General features: G+C 42.5%; 1 protein-coding gene across 5 annotated transcripts in view; it reads left to right on the top strand.

Annotated features, from left to right (window-relative positions):
- TRPS1 (transcriptional repressor GATA binding 1) overlaps positions 14-27,788 on the top strand; it is a 212,907-nt gene continuing 185,132 nt past the window's right edge. For 2 of the 5 annotated variants that reach the window (XM_021385769.1, XM_021385768.1), the window contains exon 1: positions 14-102. The gene's annotated coding sequence lies outside the window, so the exon portion shown is untranslated. The remainder of the gene's footprint in view (positions 103-27,788) is intronic. The other 3 variants (XM_021385771.1, XM_021385770.1, XM_021385772.1) reach the window with 2 other exon arrangements.

Genomic DNA, 27,788 nt, shown 5'->3' with positions numbered 1-27,788 from the left:
GCCTCGCACCGAGGAGCTGCGCCCGCACGGCCCCGCGCCGCTGCCGGCAGCCGTAGTGCGGAGCGCGACGCGCGGGGCGCGGAGGCAGCACCATGAGCAGCAGTAAGTTCGGGGAAAAGTTTTTTTTTCCCCCGGGGGGGGGCTGGGGTCCGCGCACACCGCGGTGGGATCGGTGTTGTTATGTTTTGTTTTGTGTGTTTTGTTTTTTTCTTTTTTTCTCTTTCTTTTTTTTCTTTCTTTCTTTCTTTCTTTTTTTTTTTTCTTTTTGCAATCAGAGCACGGAGAGACGTAAAACTTTTCCTTCTTAAAGGCGAAGCTCTGCCCGCGGCGCTGCCCTCCCCGCCGGCCCGGGGCTGCCCCGCGCTGTCCGCGGTGCAATGAATGGGGTGGGCGCGGAGCGGCGGCTCCGGAGGGTGACCCCGGGTGCTTTGTTCCAGGCACCGCGCAGCCTTTGGGCCCCCCGACTTTTTTTTTTTTTTAATATATATATTTAAAATCAGTGATATTTTGGTCAACTTTGGAGGTAGGGATGAGCTGAAGGGGACATCTCTCTGTGCCATCCCAATGGGTCGCAGCGTGGCTGCAGCCAAAACACCCCTTTGGGATCCCGCTCCAAAAGGAAAAGTATTTCCTACCCCAAACAGAGCGTTCTGCGCCTATCGGAGGTGCGGAGCACGCTGCCTCCGCTGAGCGCATTTGGAAGACTCATAGGAACAAGCAGCAATTCCCTACGCTCCGGTTTTATTTAATCGAGTTCAGTACAGGAACCACCGAAGTGCCATCCCGGCAGTGCTCCTCAGCTACAGCCGTGGATGTTGGGGGCATCATGTTACTTTCCTGTTGGTTTTAGGAAAAGTTGAGCACGCAGCAGAGGCTGCCAGAGTGAGACATGCGAGGGGCAGTGGAGGAGAGCGGCGGGCAGAGCCAGGTCCTGACGTGGCCAAAATGGAAATGAAAGGCGCAGGGCTCCGGGCTGCGGCGAGGTTCCCTCGTGGGTCCGGCAGCGCAGATCCCACCGGTGACATTTAGGGAAAACCTCCACTGGGTGAGGAGCTTTTTTAAGTGCTCCGGGTCTGTGAGTAAATAGAGAGCTTGTTTGAGAACATCAGCTATTTCCTGTAAGTTGTGATGCTGACAGGACTGTCTGGAAATGATATCAACACTTTGAAAGATTTTTTTTTTCTTTTTTTAACCGCTGAATGAAAGTTTGTTAATAACGCGGTCAGACCAAAGCAGTGGAACACTTCTCTGTAGAGTAAAAAATAGAAAGAGAGAAAGACTTTCTTTTTTCCCCTTGAAAAAGGCATACCTGCTGCTTGGGGTGCACAGAGCCAGCGGTGTCAGTGCCTGCATGTATGCAGGCTGCTCGGGGCAGCAGAAGTCTCCTTTGCCTTTATAGGATCAGGAGAAGTCGGACAGAGAACAGCAGTCAGTCCATAATCTGCCCTGCTTGCTCCAGTCCTCACTTTCTGTTGTTGTTGTTGCACGTAAGAACTTTCCTCTCCCTTTGAAACTTTGCGTGTGTGTAGTCACAACAAAGTAAGTAAAGGGCAAAGTTGCATCAGCTTCCAAGCATATATGTTGGATCCTCAGCAGGCTCACAGTAATATGGAGTTTTTTTATTTTCTCTCTATTTCATAGTAATGTTAATAAAGGAAAAAATGTAAATAGTAACTTCAGAGATCTGAGACTTCCTTGGGCATCAAACAAGGTGCAGCCAGGTTACCCTCTCCTATTTTAATGCCTTCATAGTGTGATTTATGCCGTTGCTGAGTGGGGTGCTTCTGTCTCTATTAGCGATAGAGTGAGTTCAGTATTACTGTGTGACTCCATCTCAGGGTTATGTTTCTATCATGTGTTGCGCATCAGTCGTAGGAACTTGCACAGCGCGCACTGTTACCGTGCTGCATGTGGAGAGCATTATTATTCACATGTTGTGATTGCGCGCTGTTAGCAGCGCAGCGCTGATCCCCGTGTGGACCCGAGTGCCTCTGAGGTGCAGTGGCTGCTGTTAGATCTCTGCGTTTCAGGCATGTTATATTTTAATGCCAGCTGACACAGAAGGTTTTATATTTTCAAAGCATTGTGCAAACAATGACTAATTACTTTCTGTTCATGTGAATTACCTCTTTTAGCACTTTATCAGGCAGTCGCTTTGAAACAAAACTGTTTTACATTACAGTGCGAAAGAGTTAAAAAATTAGCAAAGACGTGTAGGGAAAAACCAAAATTTTAATTACAAGCAGGCATCTTTGGGTACGTATTTAAATTGTTCTTTTTATGTGGAACTTTCCTTCTGAGTTTGGGAGGGCGTATACATATGAATATTTATGTCTCTTATAAACTCTCGACAATATTTTAATGTAATAATCTTAATAGAAACCGTCTCAGATCTCAGCGGCAGCCGCGCTGGCAGTATCGCCTTAATAAAGGTTTGTGGGTAGCACCAAATATAACATTGTGAGAAAGTTTATGGCGAAATATTTTTGAACACGACAGGCTGGGAATCTGACAACCCTTTTTGTTAGGTGCAAGTAAAGTGGAAATAAATTACATTTTTAATACAGTTTCAGTTAAAACAAACTGCCACCTGGTAGTAAAAGTATCGGCCCGAACAGAAATATATTCTGATGGAGATATTCGGCTGGGGTGCAAAATGAGGCCATTCATCCGTGCGCTGACAGCGTTCCAGTCGGTGTTTGCCCTGCTTAATTTAGTTCCTCCACACACCATGGGGCAGTCTGGGGCTGGTTTTGGCAGAGCCGGGCCGCCGGGAGCTCCGCGCTTTGTCCCCGGTGTTGCACCTCGGGAGGCAAAATGCAATTGGTTAAAAATAACAGTGGGCAGGTATATGGAGAAAAGGCAAACGCTTTCTTCTTTGTTTCTGAAACTTTCTGAAGTTCCTACCTAGTGAGAAAACAATGCTATTTTCCAGTCCTGGTGATTAATAGTAAAACCAGCATAGTCTGCACCCATCTATTGTACAAATACCATTGCCTGCTGACCTTTGGATACATTAATTACAGCATATCTGGTCCAGGTTCTACTATTTTTGTCTGTCTGGAAGATAAATAAAAGTGCCCTTTCCAGTCCTCCTCGAGAAGAACTTTTTTCTTGGTACTGTCATGAATTATGGAGTTCAGTTTCAAATGCTGTGCCAGTGGAGCTCTCTTTTTCTTTTCTAAAGATAAGCTTGCACCAAAGAGGGAATATTTGCTTACTCCAAGACTGCTTTCAGTTCACTTCTTACTGCGTGTAAAAACTTTCTAGGCTTTGCTTTTTTTGGAGTCTGTTTGCTAATTAAAAGGAAAAAAGAAAGCACGTAATACATTCTATCGGATGATGCGAAGGATTAAAGCACAGTTACACCCCTAAAGAGCGAATGTTTACAAGGGCGAGACATGTAGCTGCGCCGTGTGGATGATGCTGGCTGCCTGCTCCTTGATGTAGGTCGCACCTCATCAATAAGGCCCTACCAGGGCTGCGTGCAGGGCCAGATGTGCAGTGCCCAGTGCTCAGCAGTGCCACCAGGGCAGGGCAGGGAGCGGTGCCATCCGGTTCCCAATTTCATCAGGCAGACTGGGGCTCAGATTAAACACGGAGTGATGGGAGAATGAACGCCTTGGCCTCAGCTTAGTCCCCAGTGGACATTTTGTGGCAGCCCGGGAGCACTGCGCGGCTGAGCTCTGTCCGGCTGGATTGGCGTCACGGGGTTTGGAGGAGCGTGGTGTAGGTGGACCAGCGTAGCCGTGTGTAAGGAACTTTAATAGCCAGCTATGTTTTATTCATCTTCTGTGCTATCGATTTCTTATTTTCTAGTACCTTTTAAAGCGATTCTTTAAAGTTTAATAATAACACCACCAGTGGAACATGCATCTAAAACTGAATAGAAAATGCTAATCTTTTCCGTCGGTGATTTTTATTATCAGCCTGTCGCATTAACTAAGGAATTTTACTCCCACTGCGGATTTCTGTACGTATTTAAGAAACTCGGAGAGGGAGAAGTCTCTACTGCGCGGCACTGCCTGGCATGGGACGCCCCGTACGCCCGCGTGCCATGTTCCATGGAGCTTGCTGGGACCTAGGCGTGCTGTGCTGGTGGGCTCAGCTCTCATGGGGTGCTCCTGCCTCCGGGACAGGAGGGCTCTGAGTCACAGAGTTTAGTCCCAGTGGTCATTTTTTTTTCTTTCTTTAGCTGCATTGCACATGTATAATTTCTCGTAAGTCTGCTTTCTTTCCAGACTCGGATCGACTTTTATTTTTTCTTTCCCTTAAATTTATTTTAAAATATTTAATTTTTAAAATGTTACTAGCCCTTTAAAAACCTGTAATAAATGCTTTACAAGTGGCTAGACACCTTCCCTGGTGGTTTAATTTATACAAGCAGGAAACTTTCTCTCCTTCTTTCTCTCTCTCTTTCTTGTTTTCTTTAAACCAACTGACGTAATGCCAAACTTTGCTTTAAAAGAACAGACAGAAGTAATTGGTAGCTTTTAACTTTTAATAATGTTCTGGACTGGTTTTAGTGGCCAAACTGCCATTTTTTAAAAATTCAAGTAAAAACGGGCTTGTGGCCTGAGGAAGAAAGGCCCTGTTGATGCAGTTATTTTTATTCTTGTTTTTCAATCTGTTATTAAAAATCTTTCCTGCTGAGCTCTGCTGGATTTCTCCAATTGCTCTTTGTGATGGCTGGTGCATTTCAGGTTACGGTAACTTAAACTGTTTTCTGATTTATTATTTTTTTTTACTTTTTTTTTTTTTTTTCCCATGGGCATTTTGAGATGCTCTCTATCCCTTTTCTTTTTTAGGATTGATTTCTCGCCGCCTTTCCCTTCTCTCTCACCCAGCACCCAAAGTCTTACTTTGAAGAGGCAGTTTGTTTTCATTCCGAGAGGACTAATGCTGTTGCTACCTTCAGTGAATATTGTTTTACCAAAATGAGAGTGTTTTGCACCTGTCGGTGGCGCTGATTGGGACGGTATTCACTGCTCATTTCAGAGGATGGGAGATGCTGTCTGGCGGAGTGGCTGCTTTCTGTGCTGCCTCCACCTCATTTTTAAAATGGAACCAGGTTTTACAGTATGTTTGGTAGTAGACTCTAGTGATTTGTGTCCACAGGATGACATTAGGAACAAGAAAATGCTGCAGAAGGATTTTGTAATTGACTATACTTAAGAAAATCCAGTGTATTATCTTTTTTTTTTCTCTCCTATTTCTTTCTTTCTTTCTTTCTTTGTTTTTTAGAATTTTCTGACTTGTTCCCTTAATTTCTTTCCCACCTCTGCTGAGGTTTCGAGCGCAGACAAGCTTTCTTCGGTAAAAGTCGGCGTTGGGCAATAGACTTTCTTGACGAAGTTGACGTCAGGACGACTTCATAAGTTGGCAAGTAGGGAAATCTTTCAAAGACCGAGTTGGCTTGTGCCAGTTTTTCCTTCCTTTAGGGGAGACACTCCACCCAGTAGGAGGTTACCCCACCCAGTGTGGAGAGCTATAATTCAGTGGCAACACTTTAAATGTCAATCCTCCCTAGGGTTTAAACCCCAGACTTGTCTTGCCTCAATCTTTCTATTGAATCTAACATTCAATCTGTTGAAGTAACCTCTCATCTTCATAAGCGCTTTTTGGGCTTGATCCTGCAGTTCTCATTCTTGAAAAATACGCATTGACGTCAGGGGGACTTCTTGGTTTGGTAGAGCTGCAGGATTGGCCTCTGCAGGGTGGTGTGTGGCTGTGTGTCTGGAAGGAGGGTTGTTTCTGCTTGATGAATGTTGTATATAATCTATATTGTTACAGATGAAATCTGAAGAAGTCTTGGGGCTGCAATAGGCTGAAACAGATCTTCAATTAGTGAAGTGTACTTATTTTTATTTAGCACTTTGTCAAATTAACATATGAGCTTTAAAACTTCCAACTATGGAGAATGCCAGGCATTTCTACCACTTACCTATATCACACGGTAGGCATTTGTGAATGCTCCTATTGGCAGTGCTTTTTGTGCTCTGATGGAAAATGAGCATTGTGGCTTGCGACTCAGCACCCGCAGTGACCATTGGGGTGCTTACGGCTGAGAACTTGCAAGGAAAAAGTTTTGGGGTGTTCGCTAAGTCAATGTACAATTTTTATATGAGCATTTTGCTTCCTTGTGGCGTCAGTTCTCAAGCATCCCTTCCAGATTCCACATTACTTTAGTCAGACTGACAGTGCAGAGGGGAGTATATAATTTGATATTGTAAAAATGTTACAGAAGAAGCACCGTGGTGTTGATCTCTGTGCATTTTGAAAATATGCCAGCATTTTTAGTTCACTAATATATCTGAAGAAAAGTCTGTAAAAGATAATGTTAAAAATCATCGATGTGCTTATGTTTCTCAGCAAGATTTACTTAAACAATATGCTTCAGTTTTGCCTCAAACCATTTCAAGCCACCTCTGGTCCAAGAATGTACCAGTTCTTGGTTCCTGGAAGATTAAGCGTGACAGTTTCTATTATATAATGAACAGCAGTATTGTTTGAACAAAGGTAACATATTTTGATTTGTGTACTTTTTTTTGGCAGCTGGCACTAGTGTAGGTCTAAAATGAGTGGTGATCTAACAGTGTAAATATCTGAATGTTCTTGAGACGCACTGTATGAATGTAATGTGTTTAAATCATTGAATCTATCTATCTATATTATATAGAATGTGTATGGATGTGTATATACAAAGCCGTAAATGGTGTGTTCTGCTATCTGTAGCCTTCAAATGTGTATCCTTTGGGTATTCTTGACCTACTTTGCAAAGTCTGCAAGTCTGAAATACATACTAAAACTTAAAAAATTAAACATACAGCTTGGCGGTTCACAAAAACAGTGGGGATGGATTTTCTAGTAGTTAATTGAAAAATAATAAAATACTCTGCCTGGATAGATACCTTGCAGATTGCTTTTGGATGTGCCAGTGACTTTATTTGGACTATTAAAAAAAAAAAAAAAAAAAAAAAAAAAAAAAAAAACCCTCAAAACAGCACATCAAATCAAAAGCCCAGCCACACAAAAAGCAAATTCTCAACTGATGATGGAAAAAAAGAAGTAGATACTGAAGTGGAGTATCGCCTAAAATTCCTATGTGCGGCTGTGGCTTAATGGAAGCAAAACTGGTTAGAACAAAGCAGTTTTCTTTGGAGGTAGAAGTTTTTCAGTGTTTTCAAAGTGTGATTCTTTTTAACTTTTTCATACGCTGATCTTCAAGTGAAGGCTTTGAGTGTGTGGAACCTCATCCAAAATGTGCTGCGCAGATGAAACACTGCTTCATGAATTTGGTTAATAAAACAAAGATTTATCCTGTTTCGACTTCCCAAACTTATTGGGTTCTCATTTTTGGATGTATCAAGTACACTTGATCAAGCATTCCCTGGCTGCAGCCACACAGGATAAACCAAAAATGCAGTACATGCCACTCGTTGCCGAGCTTTCTCCTCTGCTCATAGAGATGCACACTCTTAACAAAGTAAACCTTGCCCCAGATACTTGAGGCAAAAGCTTGCAGAAAGTCGAGCCTCGCCGTGTGCCTTGCTGTGTGTCTCACAGGTGAGCAGTGGCTGCTGGGCACGTGGGAGTGGGGTGCCTGTGCCTAGCACTTGGCTCAGGGTACTGGGAGCCAGGCTGTCCCCGGAGCTGTCACGGGAGGAGGAGAAATGCTGCAGGTCTCCATCTGCTTCACGCAGGTTCCCTGGCCTGCTGCAGATGCCTGAAACGTATGCCATCTCCTTAGTCTCCTCCAGCCTTTTCAGAGCTGAAGTTTTTGTTAGAACTGAATTGCTTTTTGAGTGTTGCGTGTATCAGGTTGAAAAAAATAATACAGTGGATTAAATTAATCTTGTAATAGTTATTTGAGTGTACTGTAGCAATGTAAATAATCTTGTGGCATTGAGCTGATATTTCCAGTCTTATAGGGGGGAAGATCAGAAGTTATCAACAACATATATCTGAGTCATTGAGCTACAATAAATCTTCTGACAAGCACCCACCCCTTGCACACCCAGAGACACTCTCCGAGACTGTTGAAATTCGGCACACACCTGTATCTTACATGTGAGTTTGTAAGGATGAATAGGAGATGTGTCCTCAGCTGCAATCGCACAGTGTTGTTTCCTCTGCTAAGCTACAGCGGCAGCAATCAAAACAGTCCCAGCACCAGAAGTCAGCATTCCACTTGTTTGCTGCTGCCTGCATAGCCCTCAATGTTGTCTCCTTCCCTGGAAGACATCCCGAGGAATGGTTAATTGCAGAGAAATGCAGGGTATGGCGGGGAGCGCGGCTCTGTCGCAGCTCAGGATACGAAACTTTATGTGCTTCATCTATATCAAGTAAGAAGCAATCGTGCCTAATCCACTTTTATCTAGGTATCATTCTGTCATATGTAAGGTATGCTCTGCCTCGCTGCCTCTGTTCTCTGCCTCTCTGTCTCCTGCATGCATTCTGGTCTCACTCTGGCTGCTGGATGCACATACATACATGCTAAAAATACATGTAAATTGAAGTCCATCTGCATTGCATAGTTTTTTCTTTTTTTTACGAAAACACCAGTTTTGGTATTGTTCTTTCCCTGAGCCCTTAATGAGTTTAAAGAATTTAATGTGACTTAATGAGGGTTCTTATTCTATTTCTGACACAGAGACTAATGAGGGAAAAGTGGAACAAATTGAAACCCAACTTTAACTTGTGGTTGGTTTCATGACATCATCAAATGCAGGATATTACGACTCCTGGAAAAGTTTACAAATCCAGGCAAGAGTCCATTTTGCATCACTGCCCTTGTTTACGACGCAAAGTTTACTAGTGAGAAAACAGAGTTGAGCATAATTTTTTTTGATGTTTGGATTGGTTTGATTTTTTTTTTTTTTTTTAGGTGAATGATTTTTATAAAAGTGAATCTCACCTGATATGCATGCCAACCTGGGGGAAATTTAGATCCCACTAGGGATTGATTAAAACCCTCTGATTGTGGCACTGATCTACTCCCTGCTTGCACGTGCCTAGCCTTCTGCTAACTTCATCTACAGTCAGATCTAATCCTCACTAGAAAGCTGGCTAATTGCATTGCACTTTGGTGCAATGAACTGTGGTTCTTCGGGACCAGTGCTGCACTTTGTTGCAGTTTATCACTTTAAAACAGTCTTTCTGAACTGATAAGACGGGGCGTTAGGAAATATTCTTGCATTTTGCCTCTCTGCTCGCCATGGCCAAAGCGGTGCTTTGCAGCACAGAGCAGGCCTTTGGCATGCTTGCAGGCTGGCCTGACACCTTTGAAGGAATTCTTCTGATTGGAAATCGGTTCACTTCCAAAACTGGAATTAAAAATAAAATGTAGGCTTTTACAGCATGCTTGTTTCTCAGTCCTTTTGCTATTCACAACTCCACTTTCTTTTTTCTATCATCAAGTGCCTGAAAGGCTCAAATAAATAGCGATGAAGCTCCAGTATTGCATGCATACCCGTGTAAGCAGACTGTAAGATAGGTGTGATGCTATGGACATCAGGGTGTTTTTGACAGGTCAAGGTAAGCATGATATTCACTGTCCACAAAATCTTCTTTTGATGTATCCAGTTGGGAAAAGTTGCAGAAGAGTACATAGGCTTTTCTGTACTATCTGATTCTTTTCCCGTATTTGATATTGCTAAAATATCAATAATAAACAGTTAGTAGTGTGTTTTCTTAGGTGGACGTTAGCCCTTTGCTCTCCTGCTATTGCAACGCATCTCTAAATTGTGATGAATTTTATTGTTCCCTATTTCATTTATTTATTTATTTTGTAATTGGGTGTTGGTTTTGTGTTGTTCACTGCAACATGAGATAGTTCAAGTAAATTAATAAGAATTTGAATTGGAAATGGGTCATTTTTAACCAACTTTCTTGAGCATTATCATGCAAACAGAAAGAGAGTAAGCTGTCCGGTTGGTTTTTCTAAATGTATATCTGGGTGTTTGTGGTTTGTTTTTTTCTTAATGAAGGTTTTCTTAATTTGGTAGTTTAGAAAACACGGGTATGTTCTGAAAATATTTCTCCCAGATGACAGGTTGGAGTTGGTAGCTTTTAGGTAGACAGTTTTGCCACAACATATGGAGTCTAGAGCTGAACAGTTTTCTGGAGTTTTAAAACCATTGGAAAGCAAGATTTATTGGACCTTAAATATCCCCGTGGTACAAATTTATTTGGTGTTCATGGCAGTCTCAGATTAACTTTCCTTAGAGATTTGTTGTGGTATTGCATTATCTAAGGAACATTTAAAATGGGTTTGCTTACCTTTTTTCTTCAGTCATTTCTCAGTTTTAATTTGTGTGTAGGAAAATCTGTACTAACAAAGATGACCTGTTAGTGCTGATGAACTTTATGGTACAAACTGTTTTACCTGGATGGGTCAAAAACAAGACTCTGAAAAGCTGGCATTTTTAACAGTTTTCTTTCAGCGGTGCAGTGGGACAGTGGTTGTTGGCAGTGGGAAGGAGCCTAAGAAGTAGTCATAGGAGAAAGAAAAAAGCCAGCTGTGGAATTTATTTTACTGGGTTAAAGGAGACTCATGGTTAAGCAAGCTTTACCTTCTTGGGTTTTCAGGATTTACTGCCCAAAAGACAGATGTCTGAATGGAAAGGGAACTAGGATATTGTAAAATCCATCACGACATGAAGTGCTATTACTGCATGTGAATACAATTTATTAATTTTTTTCACTCCAGCAAATGGTGACTTTCTTTGTCTTATCAGAAGGAATTTCAGATGAAACCTTACTGGAGTAATGCTGCCATAGAGCTTGGGCTTGCCAGCTGTAGATGCGGTTGTGGCAGTCTGCACCGTGCGACAGCGCTGCTGTCGTTCAGGAATGGGCCTGAACCCGTTGCAGAAAAGCACCTCAACGGGTTCTTAGAAAATGCACTACATGAAAGAGGGAAGGGCAAGAAGGAGAGCAGAGAGAGCGCTCTGATATATGAGCTGAGATTATGGATGTTGTAATGCCATTTAATGTAGAATACTATAGAAAAATCACATTGGGACCAAAGTTCCTGTGGATTAGCATGAGATATTTATTACCATTTTCCTGTGTTTTCCCTGGTTAGGATCTAATCCTTCAGTGTCTGGAGCAGCTTGGAGTTAAGAATTTGTCCATTCAGAGGGGAAAACCTTGCCAGCTAAAGGATTTCACTATTTCACTACCTGTATTTCTTTATTTCAACACCCCCCTGCCCTGAGAAGTAGGGGACAGGAAAGCCAGAGGAGTACCTGGGGCGCATATCAGCCCAGTAACTAGCATTTACTGATTGCTGTTTACTGCCGAGATGATTACAGCAGTTCTGTGCCGGAGGAGCAGCCCGCATGCAGCCAGTGCACAGGAATGAAGTGAGGCTGAGTGCAATTCCGAGGTGACTAAAAGGTTTGCTTGTGACATACTTCTAGCAAAAGCCATTTTCGGTTGCCCGGTACCTTACCCAAACGCTATAATTTTACGAGTGACACATTTGATTATGAGCAGCCATCAAAAGGCTGCTTATAGGCATCTTGTTTGAAAGAATGCACTTGAGCTAAATAAATACTCACAGGTCAGATAAATATGTTGATCTGTCCTTCTAATTCAACATCTACAGCTCTGTGCCCTATTTCAATTTATTCAAAGTTTATTCAGTTTTGCAGTTTATTTAAAAGTGTACTTTCTGCAGAGGTGATGCAGTCCATGCTTGTGCATTCCTTGCTTGGGCAAAGCTTCCATTTGTTTCCTTGGGAGTTGGTGTGAGCCAGAACTGCTGCTTGTTTTGTGCTTGATATGGAAAGAATATGATTCGTATAGGGGTCCCCACCTTCTCAAAACTGACTTGCTGTGATGAACACTTTGCTTCCTGGGGAAAAGACTGTATGATTTTCAGTCCATTCTGCCAAGTTTTAGTGAACAGTATGAGCTTATTAGAGCTACCAGTGAGGAAAGAAAAGGAAAGGATTTGGGGCACGTCTTACCTCTGTGTTGGAGGGAATAAGGTATAAAAAGCCTCTGCAGAGCTTGCTTAGTGATTCTTTGCTTATCATCTTTTCATGATGGAATATACACGTAGGAAAAACACAGAAGTTAATGTTTACTTTCTGGATGTTTTATCGTCAAGCAAAGAGAACTGACAGTTTCACGGTTAAGTGCCTGAAGTTGTTTTAGGCTTTGCAGTTGTTGAATTAATCACTACAAAACTAACTAATTGTGTACCTTTTTAAGATTTTTTTTTTTTTGTCTTTTTAATGAAAGGGAGATATTTTGTTCTTTCTGACTTTGGAGCCTGGTTATCACGTTAACTGCTAGCAACAGGCTCTTCAGCTTGTCCTTCCTTGAACTATCTCGGGAATCATTCTTCTAGTAGATGGTGAATTTCCTTACAGATTTAGTAATTTATGGGTTTCGGAACCACACTGTAGAATAGACAGATGCATTTTAAAGCATTTTTTTTAATTTGTGTAGTAAACACTGGATCCTTAATTATAGGTTTACAGATATTATTGCTGCTGTTACTTGGGTTTGTGCAACATTATCTGAGTGTTTTACTGAGATGTTGCTTAGGCAGGAGTTAGAGTTGCAAGGGATTTTTTTTTTCATTTTTTTTCTCAGTAAATGTTAAAGTTGGGCAAAAAGTGACAAAGATCCCATCTTTGTAGCGTGCTGTACATCAGAGTTGATAGAACTTCAAGCTACTTATTTGCTGGTTTTAAAGAAAGATGAAAAGGCCCTTGGAAAGATTAACTTTATTTCTGGCAACATTTTCATAGAATTTTATTATGGCAAAGACAGAATCAAAGGATGAATGGACAAAGTTGGGATCTTTGCCATTTTTTTTCTGAAGCTATGTAAGCATTTTTTTTAAATAAGAAATGTGTGTAGAACACAGTGTTTCCCACAAGAGCACCTTCATGAATTTAGCATAAAGAAAATGCATTTTAATTCTGAGACACTGGTACTTTTTTTAAGGCTTTGAAAGCAGTAATCCAATGGGTATATAAAGCTGTAATGATAAACATGATGATTATTTGTATCTAACATTGTTAAACTACATGATTTACTTTAGTGCGTGTTCAGATTAATTTTATTTATTTAAGATATCCAACCTATTCCACGTGTTTAAATGCAAGTCTCTTGGCTTCTTGTTTTGCTTTTTTTAATGTCAGCTGGCTCATTTCAATGCACAGCGTTTTCGTTTAAAGAACTTCTTATAATTTAGAAAATGTCTGATTACAGTTGGAGAGTCTGTGTACGCAGGCAAGCCATGTGCTGGCTGGGAGCAAGACCACTTGTCTCAGGTCCCCAGAGCTGAGAGCCACCCTGATGGGGCATCGGGAACCGTGCACACTGCCTGTTAATGTTGTCCACTTTCAGCACCATATAAATAGCGTTGCAAATACACACCTGCAGAGTGCTTGCAGTGATGCAGGCATTGCACAGGTTCCCTGTGTGTGCTGCTCAGCATGGCTCTTTGCATGCAGGCCATCTTCCTAGCCCAGGCAGCATACTGCAGCGGTTGTTTCCCTCTAGGCATCTCTACAGCACAAACCCCGTGTTTGGGGATGACCTCTGTGGAAAGCACATCCGTGTACTGTGAGCTGGTCTTTAACAGCTGCTGGGTCTGTCTCCCTGCGCACGGCTGTCTGAAAGCACACACTGATCCTCTGAGTGGGGATGACAAGACAGGACTTAAACCAAAGGGAGGTTTCTTGGCTTTGCCAAAGGGCAGCGGAGAGAAGGTCTCATCAGCATAACCCATTGTTTCTGTCAAAGTCTTAAGACCTGGCAGCTATACCAACAGGTCGTTTAATTTTCACCCGCCGCAGTCACAGGGCCCTCATCCTAAGCGTGCTTCCCAAACCTACTCTTTCTTTCAGCAGGCATCCGCACTGAGGCTGTAAATTCTCCCCATGTGTTTGCATACACACACTCAGGGTAGCCCAAAATCTAAATATGCGCTGCTGAGTGCTCATGCTCGCCGAGGCCCCTTTTCTACACTACCGCTTGGACCCTGTTCAAGTGTGTGGTAGGAACCCATGGACATGTTCGGGGCCTGGCCTGCCAAGCGGGACGGGCCGCTGGCTAAGGGATGGCAGCTGGCCTCAGCACCTCTGCAGCGGAGGCTGGGAGCAGCGCCTGGCCGGCTGCGGTGAGAGAGGCCTGGTTTGGATGCTTGGATCCACAGGCAGGGACAGGGGTGGATTGGAGGCCCCCCCATCTCCTTACTGCGGCAGTACAGGTGAACCCCGTGTTCTGGGCTGCTGGTGCTGATTGTGTGGAGTCCCTGGGGAGGGAGTGGAGCCACTGTCTCGCACCAGGAGGACAGGAGAGACAGGGATCTCCTTTCTAAAAGAAGGTGTTTTTTTTTTTTTTTCTCACTCCTATTCTTTATTCATAAACCTAACACAGTTCCACAATTCCCAGACATGTAAAGCTGCAGGGCTTTTTTTGTTTTGTTTAAATCTTTCTGACCCAGCCAAATTTTTGGGGTTGGCACGAGGTGCAGCCAGTACCCATGGCCTTCCAGGGCTTGCTTGGTCTAGAAGTCTGCAGATGTTTTCTGCTGGATCTGGCTCTTAATGAACAGAAAAGATTTTGGCATGCTTATTTCTTTATTTATTTTCAAGGGGAAAATGTGGTTTAAAATGTTGATAATTGTTTTAACGTGAACTACTCAGACTTTATGCGACTCTATGGGAAAATGAATGCTCATCAATTTAAAAAAAAATCTTTATTCATAAAGCATTCATATTTAAAGTGATCCTTTTTTTTTTTTTCCTTAATGAAAATAGGGTTTGGGGAGCATTACAAATAATTATTATTTTTAATTACATGTAGTTCTTCATCAGAGTTCTTGAAGATGGCCCACTGTGATCCTCTGCTGAAAATACCAGGGCTTTTCAAAAGCTTCTTAATTATCCATTTTTACTGCTTCTCTTTGCAGTATACACCCAGTAACCAAAAAGAAGAAAAAAGAAAATATTCCAAGAGGGATCCACCTACAGGTGTGCATAGGTCAAGCATTTGTTTCTCTTCTGGAATGATTATTTTGCTTTTCCAGACAGTAGGTAGTACTGCCTGCCATTGGCACCCGGCTCACTTGTTCTTGGGGAAGGAATACTTATCACAGAGCTGCAGTGCATTTTAATCAAGGTTCCCAGAGTGTTTTACAAACATTAATTGCCTCTTAAGGACAGGATGAAGCATTGCACCCATTGTACTGATGGGTGAGCCAAGGCACGGGGAATCTCAATAACTTCTGTCACAGTGAGCCAGGCTGTGAGCAGCATGTGAGTGTCCTCACCCCTGTGCTGTTGAGACGCCTCCCTTCTGCCCTCCAGTTTTACTGACTTTCCTTAAATATGAACTTTTCAGACCCAGACTTTTTTCTTGCGTAGTGTAAGACAAGTGCTGTGCTTGCTCTAGTGTCCCTCTGAAGTTCAGGTAGTGTGAAAACGCACTTGGTTTATGTGTTTGCTGAGTCCAGAGGCCTATGCGGCAGGACTTTGATTTAACTTTGAACTTCATGTTTTTCTGCTGCCCTCTGTGGCTCTGTGGGGCCACTGGATCACCTCCAGAATAGTTCCTCGTTATTACTGATGTCTCACCGCTCTGTGAGTGACAGAAAGAATTCCACTTTTCAGCACAAAAGTTCACCCACTAAATGATTCCCCGGCATGATACATGCTCTGTCTTGTATTTAATTATCTTGTAATTATCAAAGCAGTAATGAAGCTATGCATAAGAAGTGTATAGATCAATAAAAACAGTCCAAAATTATGATGGAGCACTGACAGGCTGTGAGCCCAACTCCTTTTTCAATGATCATTCCATTTTTTTTTTCTGACAAGTTTTTTTTAAACAACGTCAGGAAAAAAGGATATAAAGTTGTATTGTTTACCCCTAACTGATGATGATTATGCATACGTTCGGAGTGATTTGCAAAAGGCTGTGTAAGTGCTAATGAAAGTTTGTGTTGGAGTGGCTGCTAAGAGTATGATCATTGTTACCAATTTATTAACACCATGAAAGATTTCCTGTCCTAAAAAGACTGCCAGGCAGCATCATAATCTGGAGCGGGCAGAGCCATGTGGTAGGTTTGACTGAGCCCCTTTGACAATTATATCATTTATTTAGCTGTCTATCTTTAGAAGTTGGGAGGCTAAGCTTTGGTTTCAGAGGCATGCCGAAACTCTCGCGCTGCATGCATGGCAAGGGCAGTGGAATACCAGCGTGCTCGCTTGGGCTTTAACTACTAAATAATGTGGTTGCACATGACACAACAAGAACAGAGGTATAATCCTGCCCTGTGAAGCAGGTCACATGTTCCAGGTTCTCTGTAATGTATGCAAAGTAGCTGCTTAAATCATTACGAGTGTGTAAATCATCTTCTTCATAAACAATACCATCAAGGTACAGTCAGGCAACATGTCTCTTGTGGGTTGACTGGAGCTTGAGTTTCCTTCAGACGTGGAGGAGGTACGTCAGTGCGTGTGAAGCAGATTCATCTGTTGCTGCAGTGTGGTCTCTGCAATGTTTTGGATTTCTGAGATGAATGTGCTAATGCTGTCTTCTTCACATTGAATCCTGAAGTGCAGGGAAAGGAGGAGGATGTGAATGAGGCTCACGCAGCCTATTTGATGTGAGGCTACCATGAAAAAGTTGCTCCTTTTTCTTCTGGCTTTGTAAGTCACGCAACAGATAACCATTTGTTCCTCTTCATTACTTCAGTAAGTATTCAGAGCTCCTGTTGCAATGTGTGTACGTGCATTTGGGGAGGAAAAGATTTGTTGAGCAGTTTATTGGAGTCATACCTTCTGTTTTAGCCACTATTCCCCTGTATAGATGATGATACTGTTCTTTTTCCTTCTGTCTTTATTGTGCCGATGTACTTTCTGTAACTCCTTAAGCAATGACCCTCACCTCTCTAACACAGTCCTCAATGCTGACTCGTTCAGTGGTGAGTGAAACTGAAAGCAAGACGTGATCTTGTTAAAACCCTGCTGTACTCCTGCAGAAAGTAGAGAGGTAGCAGTTGTTGCTGTTATTGGAGTTTGTGTCTTTCTTGTGAGGTGGGGAGGGGTAGCAGGACTGTATGCTCACCTCCCCACCCCCAAATGTTGTATTTTGGATTACTTTAAATAGTTGTTTGAGTGATGTTATTATGGTGAATCATGTTTTTAATGTCTGCTTTAAAAACGCGTGAGTTCATAGTGAGACAATAGGAGCCCTGTGTCATTTGCTATCACGTAATGTTTATGCAGCATGTGAAATGTCCATGTTTTGCAAAGACAGGTGGGTCTTCTGAGCAGAAATCCTGTCCCAAATGTATGAGAACAGATCGTTTTGGTTAAAAAGTGAGAGCAGAGCCGGTGACTCCATACGTGCTGAATGGGAGCTCCTGGCTCACAGTTACAGATACCTAACGTCGGGATTACAAGAAGTTGGCTCCGTCAGGCTTAGGCTCGGTGGAAGCGAACTGACCACGGTACCGACCTAAGGGTGCTGTACGCCACACTGTGCCCCGCCGCGGTGGGAAGAAAAACAGGAGCAGCTCTTATCAACTTTCAGCGCATGTGGAAACAGAGCTAAAAGAGCAGGGGCATCCCCAATGCATCGGCAATTTGCTGAGCGCCCGAGGGCTGCATCTAATTTGCATTAAGAATGTGGAGGTCGCTCCTCGCCTTTATCTCGGCGGCGGGGCTGGCGCAGGCCGCAGGGCCCGCGGCACCGGGACCCAGGTTCGGGGCTGCCTGGGGCACCCCCGGGCCTCAGCAGCGCCGCGGGGAGCGCTCCGGTTTCGCCCTCCGCTCCCTTCCATCGGCCCTCCGAGTGGGACCCACCGGGCTCTGGCTCGGGTCCGGCCGTGGCAGCGAGCGGCTGCCCGCAGCAGGTGAGAGCTCTGCCTGCCCTTCGGGATGCTGCGGCCATCGGCGGGGCGAGGACGGTGCTGCAGGGGATGGGGCAAATCAGTGCCCTCGCAGAAACCCCGCGTTCTAACCGGTTTGGTAATGAGGAAAAAGAGGAAAAGCAACCCAGCTCGTGCTTTTTCAATAGAGATAACTGTTATCTCTTACAGAAGTCTACGTAAGTGTAAGTAATTGCCCGTACTTGGCTGTGTGACAGGGGAAAGGCTGGGATCAGCAGGCTCGTCGCACTGTGCGTGCAGGGGAAGCATGGGATGCGGGGGGCGACTGGCTTTAGTGTCCCGGTTCCCGTCCCGTCTCTAAAAAGCCGTTCAAGACTTCGTGGTGCCTTGGGAAGGGGCCGGAGAGGGGCACGTTGTACGAAAGACTTCGAGCAAAGTTTTGCTGGGATCGTCCTTCAAACCAAGCCGAAGCAAACAGTTGTGCAGCCGCACCGAGCCGGCTGCCTTTGTTCGGCGTGGAGGTGCTGGGGCCGTGTCAGGAAGGAGCAGCGCGAATCCGCGTCGGCTGCGCTCGTCCTGGGGGCTAACTCGGCGTTTTGCCCCTTCCCCGCCTCATCTCGGCTCCCCGAACCGGCGCTACTCGAGAGCTGAAGGGATCCGTGCGCGCGTGCCCGTGCGCGCCGCGGGGCTGCGAAGCCGCGGATCGCGTTGCCGGTCACACGCCGCGCCGGGCGCTGCCTCCGCGGCTCTGCTTCCGCCGTGCGTGCGCGGCCGGCGGCCGGCGCTGGCGTCTTATCGCAGGAAGCGGTGCGGAAAGCAGTTGCTCCCTCGCTCTACCCGGCTCCCAGACAGCCTGATTAACGACTCCTCTGCCCCCGCCTGTCACTCAAGTGCTGGGGACAGCACAGTCTCGCTGCTGGCCCTCTGCTGTGTCAGGACTATAATCTCCTTCAGTTTTTTTTTTTTTTTTGTACCAAACTTAGATAAGGCATTTAGAATGACTACAGTCTTTTTTTTTTTTTTTTCCTTTGCCTTTTCCTTCTCAATTCCTTGCTCTCTCTCTCTCTCCCTTTATATGTAAATTAAGGTATAAAGCAAAATTCTCCTTTGCATTCTCCCTGACCTGAAGCAGCTGCAGCTTTTCCTGTTCCAGTGCTGATCTTTTCAGGACATCTTTGGAAATCACTTCTGTTGACCTCACTTTAGTGTACTTTTATAATAAAAAGGATGTGAGTCTGGTCAGTTTGCTTGGGGAAAAAACAAAAAACAAACAGTGAACAAATTGAGAGGAAAATACCAGGTAAAATCCATTATTTCATCACGTAGAATCATCTATGAGGAGCAGTGCTTCAAGAAAATAATCCTATCCTGCACTGGTATTTATTACTTGTGCTACTAAAAACTCATAGAAAGGAGATCCTCATAGCTTTGAATTATAGGATACTTTGTGATATCTCAGTGTACTGAATGGGTATTCCAAGAAGCCCAGAAACAAGCCTTCCCTTTAGAAAATTCATCCTCTATTTCCAAATTGCGGTCTGCAGACGCATAATCACACCATGATGCCAGTCTGCAATATCATATCATCATATCATCAGGGGTTTTAATTAGAAAGTTTGATGTGAAAGCGGCGTAGTGGTTCCCCCTTAGGTTCGAAGTTTGTCAGTGGTCCACAATCCAAAAATTTAGGAATGTTCGTTCAAGAGAATTATGGTCCTGAATCATTTATTTTTGCTTTCATTCTGTAATTTTTTTCTCTCCTTTCAAACACAGCTAAAACCAATGAGAAAGGACATTTCTAAAGTGATTTGCAAAGTTATTTGATTTTTATAAAATTACATGGTACAATATGCTGTATGTGCCAAACTGCAGACAGACCTTCAGCTCTTAAATTAAGTACACTTTTTTGTTCTGGTTTAAGCCCATTGAGACTTCTGCCAGTTAGGTTTTTCTCTTCTATGATCATCATACATAATAGTCTGATGCTGCAGATACTTGCAGGAGCATAGCGAAACTGGTAGCTTCATGTATGTGGTTTGATTTTTAATGCATAGCATATTAGAGCATATTTTCTATCCCAAAAGATGTTAGATGAGACTACTGCAGTATATATTAAAACAGTAACTGGACTCCTAAACAGTCTAATATGAATAACAAAGGTGTATAATAATTAACGCTTAAGAAGGAAACCTAAGCAACCAGAAATACCTTTTTAATATAGAAAAACCTGTATTTTAAAAATACTTTTAAATATTTACCTTTTAAAAATAAAACTTTCAGATTTTGATTCCTGCCAAGGTCTAAGCCTGCACAGCTCCATGTACTGTTTGATTATGTTTATTTACCTATTTGCTGCCAAAGTTTTAAGTAAAGTCACACCACAGTTGTGGTGGAAATGGCTAGCTAACACCTGGAACAAACCTGTGGAAGTGATTAAGCTGTTTTTTGCCAGAGGCTTCCTCTGCTGGTGCAGGGACGCTATTTTCTCCATTTTATGTTCTGCTCAGTGACGCTCATTTTCAAAACGGAGATTACCAGGAACTGGGAAAAAAAAAAAAAAAGGAAAAAGGAAGCTCATTTTCCTTTTTCACTCTGGGGATGAAAAGAAAGAATGAGATGGTGAAATCTGTTACTTCTAAAATATGTGATAAACCAAAACAAATGAATGAACAATTGTGCAGTGAACAAATCACATGTGTAATTCTTTGTTTAAATTACTTTTAAATGCAAAGCAGGTTTTGTAAATGTCTTGCTTTTTTCTTACTCGCATATCTTGGGCATCACTGGACTGATGAGCAATACTTTAAAGAGATTTTTAATGTTTTTTAATTTAATTCCAGCTTTCATAAACCCTAAAAAAAACCCTAAAAACCTTATTATCTAGTAAATACAAAACATGGAACAAAATCTGTAATATGTATCCACATTAAAATGTGTAAACACAAAAGATTGTGTTGCATAACTGCTTAATTAAGTGCATATAGGTTCAATGTACACAAGTTACTATCCAAAGGAATACTCCTTCCTTTGATAGAACAGCTTCATTTAGTTGCAGCTGACATCTTACAGTGATTATTGCCTGGGTTGTCACTTTTCAGAATCACAGTGAAAACATAAATAATTCTTTTAACCTCATTGTTTTGTGTATGTTGAAGTCTTTGGCGTGCCAATTTAAATCGTGACTGAAACTGGTGATTTGTAAATTGCTGTGATTAAAGTCTATGTCTGTGTAAATAACCAGCAGTGCAAATAGCGCAGTGAATTTAGAATAGACCGTGTACCTGTTCCTCTTTGCGTTTAGAAGGATTTGGCACAAAATGGAATTATTTCATTAAGTCAGCAACGTGGCACATTTATTGGGTGGTGTGTAGCAGAAGTACTATTTCCAGATTACGTACATGTTTTTGTGTTTTCCAGATATCCCCTAGCTGAGGTATCGCTTTAAGAAAAGTTGTTAGTATCGTATCTTCTTCCTTCCTCGTTCTGAAATCCCAAGCAGTTTTTTAATCCTGGTCTTCCAATTTTGGGACCTGCAGAAAGTCAGACAAAATGATTTTTGTAATAAGTGAAAATGCCAGGGGGAACGCCAGCCTGGAGTTCATAATATCTTGAGCAAAGGCTGTGGAAATAAGGATGTGTGTTTTGAGATGAACACATTCATTAATTAGAGAGCATTAAGAAAATAAGACCAAATCTAGAAGACCTCTTGTGATTAATCATGGCTTTGTCTGAATAAAATCTACCTCTGACTTCCTCAGCGCCTGTTGCAGTAATGGCTGGAAGATACTATCGGACAGAATTACCAAACTGTGCTCGGTCTGAACCGGCCTCAGGGCTAAAACAGTGCCAAAGGAAGACCCTGTACCACTGAGAGCAAGTGCTCAGCTGAGAATTATTAAGAGAAAAAAGAACGTTGTCACAGCTGCATCCTTTTAAGGTCAACACAAAAAAAGAAGCTTGTCAGGTTGACGGAGGGAGATGACTTACTGATGTAACTCAGGGCAAAAGAGATAAGCAATAAAAATAGTATTAGGTCTCTGTTTGATAGAGTGACTTCTTCTGTCATCTTACATAGAGAACCAACTGAAAAAATGCGCCACATTAGTTACTGCGACAGTGAAGCTGATGCGTTGTATGGAAATTCAGTTGCAGCAATTCCACTGGGTTTTGGAGCCTGCCTTTTGCTACTTTAATTAAGAGCTTAGGTAAATCAGCCGAGTATACTAGGACTTAATTTAATTGAAATAAAACAACTCTAACTGCTTGGTAGAAAGTTAGACATAAACCGTGGATGACTTCTGATGGTATTTTTGTTGTTGGTATCCTGCCAGGACGAGGTGTCCTGGTGGGAGTGCAGTGCTGGGCGTGGACTGGTTCGACACCTCTGTCTCTGGTTTCTGTATGGGATGGCAGTTTTTGTGTGCATTTTAAAGATGTTTGTAGTCAGTGTGAACTAATAACAACTTTTCTTGTCTGAACTCCTGTGTAACGCAGCGCTCCAAATTCCACCCAGTGTAGCTTCTGCTGTGTAATACAAAAGCTGAATATCATTAGCATATCTTACTGAAGTATAGTTTCAAAGCATTTTAATGACAAGGAAGGCATTATAATCCTCCCCTGCATGTTATTTAATGAATCAGTTTGCTTGCAATAATGATTTCACTTTTCTGAAGGCAGCACTTCCATTTCCTGGCAGATAGAGATTGTTTTCTGATGATTTTCTTTTCCTGCCAAGTTTTTGTAACCCCTCCTTCCTTTATGTACAGCTTACTTTCATTCACTCAAACTATCTCTGGTGGCTTACCTCTCCACTTGACTTTCTTCCCCTGCTCTGATAAGGACTGCAGACTAGCAGGAGCCTCACCGTGAGGGAAAGCAGCACTCTGGTGCTTGGGTAGAAAAGCCTCTGGTGAGGAGCTTCAGCACGGTGAACCATGGGGCATTTGTCTGCTGAGGAGGAGGGCATGGATAGATTTGGGCTCTGCTGTGGGTTTTTTCAAGTGTGTGACTTTGAGATTTCTGTTGGACTTGCACTAACTCACCCCATGTGCCCAGTTACGGTTCCAGTTCTGGCAGGGAGGGTTGTAGGATTTCCATCGGCAGATGATGGAATGGAGCTGGGCTGAAAACACTCTCCAGAGGAGGGGGCAGCTTCTGTAATCTAAATTTTCTAGAATCTGAAGCCCTAGATGTTACCAAAGGAAAAAAAAAAAAAAAAAACCTATATCTTTGTGTTATATCAGAAAGAAGGGCGTGCCAAATTGTGGCTTATCACAGATCACTGGTTATAGCAAAGAATACGGATCATAAGTAAGTGCGTATCTAAATGGATTTCACTGTAGCAGGAAAAAAAAGATACTGGTATGTCATGCTATTGTGGGGGAAAAAAAAAAAGACAGCAAATGGCATGGTGTTTGCTAAAGCAAAACAATGTGTGAAAGTTGGTGAGGCCCAAATGAAGCCCATAAAAAGCTTTTTAGGAACTGTAAGGATTGTGTTGGTCAGTTTGACCACAGAAGGCTTTTCTGCTTAGCCATCTGTTGCCATCGTTGTTTTTTCTGTGGTGGAGATTCTGTGAAAACAGAGGTGTTAGAACAAGTTGGGAAGATGAGATAGCTCAAAAAACAAGCAAGGTGATGGGCAGAAAAACGAGAGGAAAAGCTTGTGTTTCCTTCAGCTGGAAAAGAAACAGACACTGTCTTATATCTCTTTGGTTCCATCCAAATAGATTAATTTCAGTTGAAAACTGACATTCAGAATTTTAACACATTTTGTCCTACAGAAAAGGAGGAAGAAAAAAGAGCAATTGCTTTTAGTGGCCAACAGTCTTTACTTTTGGTGGTTTTTGGAATGAGGGTGTAGTCAGAAACTGCCCGAACTCTCTCCAAATGTATTGTATCTGTGGATCTCTCTTGCACTCAGTCTTTGTGCACAATTTACTGAAAATAACTTTGTGTTGTTTTATTTTTTCTCCACTGCTAAATGTAGCTGTTGTTGGGTTACACTGGCAGAGCAGTGTGGGGAGCCTTGAGTTACCTCAGTTTATGGTTTATCTTTTGTGTACCTATGCGGAGGACTCAGGAATTGCCTTTCTAATGACTAAACAGCTTTTACAGTACAAAAAGAGAGACGCACTGCCTGCATGGAGTGTCGCACAATCACACATATCAGTGACTGGTAAGACAGTTAGATAATAAGTAAGGAAGTGTCTTCTTTTTTGACAAGCCTTGATAATTGGTTATGTTGCGGTTTATCCTTTCTGCCAAAGTAACAAACAGTATACGTTTTCTATTATATACATATTTTATATATATATATGTATATATAGAGAGAATATTTTATTATCTTGTATTTTCCCTGGGGGTGGGAGTTACTGTCATTTTAAGACTGTTTACTTTAAGGAAAATGCAGAGAGTCACCTTGAAAATAAATACGTTTTAAAAAAATAGAGTAGAGAAAAAAGAATAACCTTTTCCCCATCTGCTTTTGAGAAAACAGTGCCCTTGGCATGTTTTTTTTTTTTTTTTTTTTTTTTTTTAAGGAAGAGTGGTAAATCTGTGCATACTGTGAAAAAAGTGGATTTGTGTACGCTGTACTGAAGTACTGTGGAAATTCTTAGCAGTGGATAGCTCTTTGAACATCAACCGTACTATGTAATCCCTTTTATAAAGTGACCCACCTTCATCCTAAAATCAGATAGTTTTTTTTTTTTTTTTTTGCCATGACTGCGTCTGGTGGAAGGATGTTTCATAGCCTTACTGCTTTGTCAGTTAAAACTCTTGCTTCTCATTTTCAGCCCCAAATTAATCATGGTTAGTCTATTTGTTCTTATGCCAACATGATCCAAAGCTCTTCCCTCCCTAATATTAACCTGCTGCTAGCAATTTCGTTGCTGGTCTAAATGAGCTTCACTTTACATACTTGTAGAGTCCCCTCTTCCATATCTTCATTAATCCCAGTTAAAATTAATCTTCTTTTAAACATCATAAATAGTTTTCTTAATTCAGTGTCATCTGTGACTTATGCAGTGATTTACCTGTTCCTGCTGAAACTATTGCTTGGCACATTTAATGCCTTATGAAGTGTGTTTTTGAGTGGTTTATAATTGTGATCAATTCTTTTGCCTTCTTAAGTCATTTAGAGTTAATAAAAGTTGCAGAGATTCTTATTCCAGAGCATGCACTCATTCTTAATATTTTTCATCACAACTTATAATGCAACTTTCAGTAGTTTTGTGTGTTAATACTTGTGTTGGTTAAAGATACCACCAGTATCATCCAGTTTCCTTAGTACTTTCCGTGTAAACTCACTCAAGTATTTCTCATTAAAGCATCTGGGATACAGCAGTCTGACATGAGGCATTAGGCCCTGATGGACCAGTTCAAATGGAAGCACGTGACTTGAGAATGAAGTAGTTGGGTTTCAGTCTCTGCCTTGTCAGTTGGCCTCAGGAGCAGACTCGCTTCTTGGTGAGCGTAAGAAAAGCAGTATAAATACAGCTGCAATATGGCTGTTTTGAAACGGGAGCTGTTAGCATATGATGCTGCTTTGCTGAGGACAGAAAGGAAATGATGGTTAGAGACATTTCCCAGCCTCTGGCTGCCTGTCTCGTGAAGACTTCCCTTCCTCTCTTTTGATGATTTACTCTTTTATTTAAGGGGGAAAAAAAAAAGAAATTAAAAAAAAAATGGCTTGATAAACCAGGGCAGAAAGCCTCTCCCTATACTTTACTTGTAGGAAGCGGAGGGTGACAAGGAGCAGTTGTTGTTTCTCTTGTTCACCAAGTCCCGTTTGCTGCGCGTACTTCCCTTCTGCCTTTCACTTGAGTTTCTGCTGATGGAGCCCAAGCACGTAAGGTAAAAGCACGTAAGGGAATGGTGCCAAGCCTGATCTTCGGGGTCTGCAAAGGTGTTCATTGTCCCACAGTTCAGATGTAGCCACGAGCTGATGTTGGGTTTTTCTTGTCGAGCCAAGTAAGTAAATGCCAGCTCGTCTGCTGCAGGGGCGCGGTACTGCCGTGCAAGCCGATAGATGCTGTTGATTAATTGCTTGAGCATTCCTTTGAGAATTCAGTTTCCATCAGTGCATTTGAATAATTTTCTCGCTTTCACCCCTGTATATTCATAATTAAAGGAGCCAGAAGAAATCCCTGTCTGGTGCTTTCTTGTGGGCTTCTCATTTCCACGTTGCACAGCACTGTTTTGGCGGTGTGGGCTTGTGCAGTGGTCATCTTTTTGTCTCATCTTGATGTCTAAACCATCGGCATTTCCTCACTTCTTGAATCTCAGCGGTGGTGTTTGCCTTCCAGCTCCAGGTCAGCCTAAGACATGCTGCCTTTTTGCCCTGATGAAATTGACTTGTGAGGCTGTGAATTCAGGATAAAATGTAGAGATCTGCAGGAAGCGATTAGCAGCTGGTTACTGGTATAAAGGTTAATGCCTTATGACATTAAGATTTTTATCAGCATGTACAATTAAATGTACGTGAACAAAACTCCTAGACTTTGCGTACTCATGCTGTAGTTGCTTTTAGAGCAACTGTGAGCAACAGCATCGCATGTGACAATGTTCCTCTTGTTTCCGTTCCCCACAGCTGCCTTTACAGGGAAAAAAAACAATCTCTTTAAATCCAAAAAATTCTCAAGTCTACCTGTGCAATTCTCAGGATGGGGGAACTGCTGAGTCTGCAGCCTGTAATCTTCATTCCACCAGCTACTCTAGATTTGCTGTTGCACAGAGTTTTAGTGGACATCTTTTATATGTTTTTGTTGCTGCATTTAATATTTTCACGGAGTTTTGGAAGACCGATGTCTCTATAATGCATCCTTGTTTTGTTATCCAAGTGTTATGTCAATGATTTACAGTCATGATTCAAATCAAAACATGAGACATTAGACGTTGATACGGCAAGCTGTTAGAAGCAAGGGAGATGGCAATTTTCAGTAATTGCAGAAACTGTTCAAGTGTGTGCATGCTGCCCAGATCACAGCACTCTGTGGACGTGCACCACTACCCTGATGCTACTACTGGTAATGTTTTAGGTAGACAACATTTGGTTCGGGCTAAACCAGCCTGACTTTTTCTTCTAGGGTTTGCATTTCCCAAGCTCTCTGTTGTTCCAGTGCCCAGTCTCATGGAGCTGTGGGTAGCTGCTCCATGTGCTGGCAGTGTTGCGTGGGCCACAACTGGGCATCCTGCAGAGACACCACTGGGCTAGGGGAGCGAGGCTACCAGTTGGTACCCAGCCTTTAATTAGCTGAGTACTAGGAGCATCCTGCTCTTAACTGTGGGGCTGGAGTGAAACAAGCATGCCATCTGGTGAGCAGGCAAATGGGAACAGTTTGCAGGTCCTGCTGCTGCGGGTGGAGACTGTTAGGAGCCTGTGTTCATAGTGCTCTACAGCGTGCTTCAGATTCAGAGGAGGTTCAGAGCTGCAACAATCTAGACATGCAATGGGATGGGAAATCAGATAGTTGTTTTAGATCTGAGAGTCATAAAGAGTAACTGTTTTTTACTGTTGATGGGTCAGGTTCTGTCAAGATGCTGTGGGATTCAATAATACAAAAGGTTATTTAAAAAAAAAAGACTCAATCTCATGCGTGATTTGGCCAGTAGATTCTGATGCTGAAGAAGACCCAAGTGTTAGCTACATAACACATATGTGATTTTGTTTGTTGTAGTCTCTGTTCTTTATGCATATACGCACTCATCTTGCTATCTACATACAAATGGGTATGCGAATGCTGTATTACAATAAGATTTTTATCTGTGTGATCTTGGGCTGTTCTCGTTACTCACAAGAAGGGAAGCCACGAAGAAGTTATGAAGATCATTTCTAATTCCTCTCATGTATTCTTTCAATACGTACTGCTAACAAAAGAATTGTTTAGGAGATTCATAAATGTAATTTGGCTCCGATT

Source organism: Numida meleagris, chromosome 2 (assembly GCF_002078875.1).
Source record: "Numida meleagris isolate 19003 breed g44 Domestic line chromosome 2, NumMel1.0, whole genome shotgun sequence".
Classification (NCBI taxonomy): domain Eukaryota; kingdom Metazoa; phylum Chordata; class Aves; order Galliformes; family Numididae; genus Numida; species Numida meleagris.
This window is presented reverse-complemented; position numbering and strand designations above follow the sequence as displayed.